Raw genomic sequence first — 6,793 nt, 5'->3', positions numbered from 1 at the left:
ACAGATGTGAGAAGTGGAAAGCATTGTATTTATGTTCAAATATAACTGCTTATTGCAAAATCAATTTCCTCCTGTAATTACAGACATTTTTTTAACGGTCACAATTTAATATTCTGCCATTTCTGTGGAAGCCATTTTGGGACATTGAAAGCTCCATATATTCAGGCTAAATAAATAAATCATCAAAGATACCAGAAAGTCAAATGCACAATTAGCACCAGGAAGTCGCTGCAGAAATATCTGGGTGATTCAGTCACATTTTTCCATCTATAAACTCCGCGATTGCGGTGGCAACTTACAATACAATTGGTTTAGGAAAACAAACAAAAAAAATCTAACATATTTTTAGACTAGCATTTTTTTTTTTATCAGGACATTGCCCCGCTGCCTGGTGTATTTTCTATTCTTCCAAACTACAGGGTTCTGAAGAAATGTTTTAAAACCCTTAAATCAGTGATTACTCAGTTTCCAGTTATCTGAGACTCTAAAAATTACCTTTTTACAGTATAGATACACACTCTAAACAGAAGGTTTGCAGGTCAAACGTGTGTGAACAGTTACACAAGGGCTAAAATCAAGTTATCACAGTGGAAATGAACACAATATGTCAGCTGTACTCCCAGTTAACACCGAATGGCTACAAATTATATTTAACATATGCAATTAATCCCATTCTGAATGACCTGTAAACATTTAATTGAACTGTGTTGATAAACACACTTATAGATGCATGTCTGATAATAGCATGGCATAATGCTGTAGCATTACTCTAAGATACAGAGTGCTTTCCTAACAGTAAGCTCCACTGTTCTGATTTTCATAACAACACATGACAGATGCCTAGGGCAGCTGATTTGGAGCATGAAAAGCAAGAATGTGGAGATATGGGGGGCACAGCACTGCCATGTGAGTCTGGCACAAAGGGATTAAGGCACACTGAGGGAAAATAATTCATATTAAAAAATAACCTCTATTGATTGTTGACCTTGCTTTAAAGGGATCACATAGCATGCCCCTATTGTAACATTCATTAAAATGGATATATTTTCGTTCTTTTATGCTGGAAGTCGCTCTGGATAAGCGTGTCTGCTAAATGAATGTAATGTTATGTAATGTAATGTAAAAATGGGATATACTGTAGGAATATTATCAAACAAATCAAATCTGTAACAAAGGCATGCTGCCATTGTTTTTATATTCATAGAATTTTTACGGACTGCTGTGTCATACATGATCACCCTTTCCTTTCCCAGTGTATTCACAACACCCTGTCTGGCATTGTAAGCCCATGTATGTCCTAGATAATCTCCACAGATCAGAGCGCTCAGCAGAGGAACGCCCCTTCCCTTCTCCTGTCATTACTGTGAGGAGGTGACGTAGGTCAGCCAGCGACTGCGTTGTGACTGATCACTGACATTGCGGGGGGGAGGAGGGTGGGGGGGGGGGTCTGCCAGTGTGGTCTTCCCGCAGTGCCTGAGCGAGAGTCTGTCTCCGCACCGGGCAGACGTCAGCTGGAGGTCAGGGGAGGTTGCTTCAAACCCAGGCTGCACATTCGTTGCTTACAGGCTGATGATGTGAGTCGAGGGCCTTGGGCTAGGAACACTGCAGCCCGTGCTCAATGAGAACAGCGCACTGGCTGTGCCGGGAAAAAAAAATCACCCCTTTCAAACACGGCCACGCTAATCTGCTCGCGTGTGCAAAGAAAAGCCCCAGCTGCAATATTAAAGTGTGTGCACATACATCATGTTAACCGTAATTCACTCCCAGATTCCTTTAAGAAACCAAGATGATCCTGTTTCCAAGACCTCTGTCCTGGAAACAGGATTGTTTTCCAAGGCCAATATGTGTAGCTCACGAGTTTGTTTTGTGCTGCGATGCGCCCGTGCCTGTGTGATGAACATCTTTTTGTCTGGCTCTGCGGCCTTCCTTTCGCTCACTACTCTGCTCCCCAGCCCCAGGTTTCCACTCTTGAATGTCAGATTGCTTTACCGCTAATTTTTCTCCACGACCACTGCACGTTGTCACAGCCAATCCGTCTTCTGGGTTTGCATGGCTTCGCTGATGCGCTCAACACTGGGTCATAACTGATACTGCTCCAGTCCTCACTGCTCTCCTCATATTTCAACAGAATAAACCATGTATAGGAATTATGACTGTCATGACATGCTAAGTGTGCATGTATTAATTTGATTAGCTCTGCTAATTTGCCGCTTAAAGAGAGTTTAGAGCTGAGACTCAGAGATTAAGCAGATACATAATGATCAAATCAAGATCATTCGAATTCAGGAGCATTTAAATTGTGCAGAGATGAACTGTCTTGCCAGCAACAAATGCATCTGTATTTACAAAGATAAATCTGGATGATCACAGACCTTTCACTATATGGTTGGTCATCAGAATACCTCTTTGATTTTTCACCAGGGCATTGTGGGTTAACAACCTACCAAGGCTGCAACAAAGATTTCACAAATTCTCAAATTGTCTGTATTTGAAGCAGAGCAGCACTGAGGTGGATTGGGGTTATAGTCTTGTGAGGGACAGGCATTCTGCTATGTCTCCCTGAATAAAATTTGAGAAACTTGGATACGTTCGATCTGCTTGAGATTTTCAGGTCATTTACTTTGAATGCAACATTAAATCCTTTTTGTTTTTGTCTTTTATGTATTAAGACAGGTACACTGTAGTATTTGACTTCACTTTTCATTCCTTCTTGATTGAAACCCACGATAAATCCCAATACTAAGTATTTAATTTTAACTAGATTACTCTTACAAAATCTATTACAAAGAAAGTAGTATTTAGGATAGAGAATTTAATATCTACCTTTCCTTGCCTAACTGCTTATGCTGCTAAGAGGAGTCTGTGCAAAACTACTCTATCATTCAATGTAATTACCTCTATTAAGGAACTTCCTGTTAAAGTAAATCATGCAATCATGATAGATATGAAAAAAGAGAAAAAAAAAGTGTAGCACATGTCCAACAAGCATCATGGCAACAGATTCCATTCCGTGACAAAGTTTGCCTTTTCAGGTGCAGGAAATGGTCTCACGGGATAGAGTCCACCGCAGCCAGTGTGCGATGTGTGCCGGTCACGGAGGACTTCACCCAGAGAGACCTGCCCCTCGCCTCTGTGACTCTCTGCTCAGTGAGCCTTTGTCCTTGTGTCCTTGTTCCTCTCTGAGCTCAATGGCTTTCCTCTCAGGATCACTTTAGGGTCACACAATATCTGACTGTTTCACTGTCTTCTCTCAGGGGCTGGTACTTCCTCTGCTGTGAGTAATTTCAGAACATTGAATGACATGGTGCAATTGATCTGTACAAGATGTGGAAGCTGAGCCTCTGTGGGCTTGCTACTATACAACTATCAATTCTACTTATTCCTCTTGTCTAAATACAGTGTTCTGCATATGTTTATAACATTTGTTACTATTACTTGTCACCTGAGGGAAAGTTTGGTGAAAAAATCTAAGAAGCCTGAGGTGGAAAATGGAAATCGCATTGTAAAGTAAATAGCTTTCATTGTTTTGAATTCATGCAATTTATACTGAACAAAGAAAGCAGGATGGGGAAAATTGCAGGATGTGGGTTCCAGAGTAATTTAAGATTTAAGAGACTGCTGAAAATCTCACTTCAGCCTGTTCAACTCTATTGTCGTTATATTATGTCATCTGCCTTGGACAGAACCTGGGAAACAACAAGATAAATTGAGTGGCTGCAGTGAATTGTAGAGGTGCCCGTAGACAGGGACAATGAAGGGACTGGTGTGAATACAAGCAGTAACAGAGCAAACCAGGCCTATGGCATGGGGCCTTAGGACCAAAATGAAAACAATACAGAGTGGCTGTCTTTGTGTTGTCTCATACGGTCCTGAATGTGCTAAAAAAGAGATACAGAAATCTTCTGGAAGAAATGCCTTTGGTGAACTAAAGCAAACATTCTGGCCAAACACAATATCTGAACAGGAATGAGAAAGAGTGAGCCATGTCTGTGACACTGCAATGCCTCCGTAACCCCCACCTTCAACGCTCACCCAGAGAGAGGGGGTAAAGAAGGAAGCACGAAGACCTGAATTTGGACTTGCACATCCAATAACAGGGTCCTGACTACAGCAACTCTGAGAAAAGTAATCCATATTTGTCTATTGTATTATAAATGGATACATATAATGCATGCTGGGGAAAAACCATTTGCGGAGAAAACTGTATGGAATATGTGGTATATCAGATTTACCAGTGGCACTGATAATTATGGGTTTCATTTACCTAAACACACACAGCCTCAGTTTTTTCTGCCCTGCTCCATGCTGAGATTACCATTTGGAAATAGATGTTGCACAAGTACAAACAGGAGCATGGACCATGGACTGAACAAAATTAGCCGATAAATCAGTGTTCAAATATCCATGAGACTAAATGAGTTCTGCAGGAAAGCAGCCTCCATAGCAAACTACCCTGTTTCTTGAGTGGAACAGATATTCGCCATCTTTCCCCAAACGTTACTACCACAACTGTGTACTCAATGGCTGAGTGCACCAGTATGCCACCGGCCGGCCTAAAACACATATCTTTACATGAACCCAAAATAAGAAACAAACTCCATGAAATCGCAAACAAATACCCCAGTTGCCACTCCTTGGTACCTGGAGCAACACTAGGCACATAACACGGGCACAGATTTGAATGCACGCAATACACAGAGAAAATCCATTGAGTGAAAAGTGAAAAGGTAAATAAAAGAAGTCCACCAAAAGGATATCATTATTTGTATGTGACAACGTAAAGTTTTTCTCAGTGAACACGACAGTTATTAGAGGCCTCATTAGTGGGGCTTACTTTCCTCTTGCTTGGGGTGACGACAGGTGTCAAGAAAGATGGAAGCCTTTGTCAGGGTCTGTTAATGCTCAACACCAACAATAAGAACAGCTTCCATGGCTGCTGATTGTGGAGGTTCCCCGCCACGACAGGCAGAAGGTGCTCTGGTAAGTGGAGCTCCTGCTGTTTTGTGTTTGAGCGATGGCTTGACACACTGCTTTCCTGTGTGAGTGATGGAAATGAGCGCCGAGACTGGCATATGGGCCTGAGCTCAAGCCTGATGCCTCAGAAGCCAACAACCACTCCATCTGTTAGCATATCAGGCACTGCTGGGTTCATTATTGTGGAGTATTAACATTGCAAAATACTTGCCTAGACATGCCCTGGTCTTGGATGACTGCTGATCCGGAGGATCCATGTGATCATTTAACGACTCTATTCCATTAATGAGAGCTGGAGCAAGTGGATAATGTTTCAGTTTTGAGAGAGTCGATGTCTTGACTTGGAGAAGGCAATGGACTCTACCCTTCCAATAAATCACTGTCCTTTCTTGCACCTCTGAATTTGGCACGTTTTAACAATGGTGAGTTGTTCCTGCATACCTCCAGCCTACCATTTATTTACTGCTTATTGTGGTATTATGTGTTCTTTGATAAAAACAAAAAAAATTCTATGATGGGAAACACCTCTTAATTATTCTGAGGGACGTTCAAGGAGAAACACTAGCGGTATTATGAGGTAGGTTAGAGATATGCACTGTTTTCCATTTGTTCAGTGAGTTCAGATCTGATGCCATGAGAACAGCAGCTCGTTCTTCATCATGCCCTGTACACCTTTCTTTGTTGTATCTTAAACCAGAAATCATGAGAGGATAGGGCTTCTATGAAATTGGTACAACTAGTGTTTCATATCTGCACCAAGCACACCTTGATATTCCTAATATACCAAAGTCTCAAGGGCCATACAGCTTTTGTGAGATGGATTTGTGAACATGTAATTCAAGCTTTATTCAAAAATGCAAGATCAATTATTAAAATAAATTAATTAATCAATACTAATAATGCTATTAATAATGATTACCTGAAGTGAAAATATTCTAAATACACTTCACCATAACTAATAACATATAACTAATTATTATTATGAATGAAGATAATAAATTACATTATAGTGCCTTTTATCACTTCACTATGTGGGGAACATTGACCTCAGCCACCACCAATGTATTTTCTAATATCCACTTGAGTTTCGCATGCCAGTGTTGTGCCAGAGCACTGATCAAAATGGTGAGGTGGAATATAGCCAAACCACCAGAGAGCCCTCTAATATTTGTGGTAAGTGTCATGGGATCAGTCTTGACACAGTGGGTCATTTGCCTTAGGTTTACCATATCATCTGACAAAGAGCATCTCCCAGAACACAGTGTCCGCGAACTGCATAGAGGCATTGACTTTGAGGTTGAAAGGGACTGTCCCTTAGTGGCCCACCAACAGAAGCATTGTTTTCCCATGGGTAGCCTGATCCAGCTGCTGGCAAAACTTATATTTTGAACCATACTGGATAAATTCTGGATCAATATGGGTTTGGGCAGGGATGTAGTTATTTGCTTTTTCTCGTGAGAAATCCATTTAAAATGACTCCAGCTCTTTTGTTTTGTTGTCTATTTGTTGAACATACTCATTGTCTCAAAATGTTGTTGTAATTGTAATAGCTAAGTCAAGAAAATCCAAACACTGGGAAATTTCTATTATGCTACATAAGATTTACACAGCGATATCATCAAACATTTAGTAAGTAAAGATCAACATTTACTTACCCTACATATCTCTGTGTGAGCTTTTTGACTCATCCATTCTTGTTGAAACACATTCAGCTACAGATGCTTGATTAACTAACTGGCTTTTGATGGACACGTCATACAAATGGATGAATGATTTTTCTTCCTGAGTACATCTGAACTGTACCAAGGATATACACCCA

The sequence above is a fragment of the Megalops cyprinoides genome, chromosome 5, assembly GCF_013368585.1.
Source record: "Megalops cyprinoides isolate fMegCyp1 chromosome 5, fMegCyp1.pri, whole genome shotgun sequence".
NCBI lineage: Eukaryota > Metazoa > Chordata > Actinopteri > Elopiformes > Megalopidae > Megalops > Megalops cyprinoides.
The sequence above is the reverse complement of the archived record's forward strand: the minus strand, read 5'-3'. Positions refer to the sequence as shown.